Source organism: Limulus polyphemus, unplaced genomic scaffold (assembly GCF_000517525.1).
Source record: "Limulus polyphemus unplaced genomic scaffold, Limulus_polyphemus-2.1.2 Scaffold882, whole genome shotgun sequence".
NCBI classification, from domain to species: domain Eukaryota; kingdom Metazoa; phylum Arthropoda; class Merostomata; order Xiphosura; family Limulidae; genus Limulus; species Limulus polyphemus.
Genome location: NW_013666492.1, coordinates 349,686 through 350,722, shown reverse-complemented (window position 1 = coordinate 350,722; position 1,037 = coordinate 349,686). Strand labels below are relative to the sequence as shown.

Sequence of the window (1,037 nt, the reverse complement as noted above, 5' to 3'; positions counted from 1 at the left end):
CTTTTATTTTCCCTACCCTATATCAAAATGGGATTGGTCAATTCGACCGACCTCGTAACCATAAAAAAAATCTAAAGAAATCTTTTTCTTTCTAGAATGACTTTAAATTGTAATATGAAACTACATTCGTTTATCTCAAGTAGCTCTAAGTTTGTAACATTATACATCTAATTATAATTAAATTTTACTGTTTTATTGCCCTTTCAACTGTGTCTAACTACTATCCGCACCATTATAAGTTGTAAATCACTTGGGGAATGTGTAGCTCATGTTACGCTATCGAAATACATTACCCACGATCTACTCACGTGCGTGCCTCGTGAACCATTTTAATTATATTATTATTACTAATTTTACCTAATCTAGTCTTAAATAACTTAAAGAAATCCATATTTTTATATTTTAGTTACTTTTATAATAATAAATAAAGAATAAATATGAAAAACAAGAAATAAAGTATTTACCTAATCTTCTTTTTTCTTGCCCTTGATTGTTGAGGAGAGTTAAGCCTGATTTTTTATAGTAAGGCACTTAACAATTTTTATTATAATTAAATAATGCACGAAAGAATATAGACTAATAACATGCAAAAAGTAGACAAATTCACTTACCTCTCAAAATTTTCCTGGCTTTCTAACTATGCAACAAGAGTCGTTACAAATTCATCCAATCTAGTCGTTAACTTTCCCATGGGAACGATGTTGCTACTCTCAGTGAAATTGACGATTATCTGTTCAGAACACAATATTATACAATATGTCATTTGACTTTCTATTTGTTATAGGTAGTATATAATGAAACGTAAGAGAGAACTATCAATGAATGTGAAAGAGAGGATGTGGCAGGAGGGGCATGATTTACTATTCGATAGCTCTGTAACCAAACAAAAATTGAAGGCTATAAAATTATAGTTTGTTTGAGCAATAACGATTTTATAGAGAGTATTTTATGTTTAATGACATGCTTAGACAAAACATATCACGTGGGTCACACTAGTGGAAATTCAGGATTTTTAAAAAATATTTCCCTGTAGAATT

At 29.8% G+C, this 1,037-nt stretch overlaps 1 protein-coding gene across 3 annotated transcripts in view; it reads left to right on the top strand.

Moving 5' to 3' along the window:
* The window catches only part of LOC106461026 (mothers against decapentaplegic homolog 3-like), a 57,390-nt gene that overhangs the window by 37,296 nt on the left and 19,057 nt on the right, over positions 1-1,037 (top strand). The gene's annotated exons all lie outside the window — the stretch shown is intronic.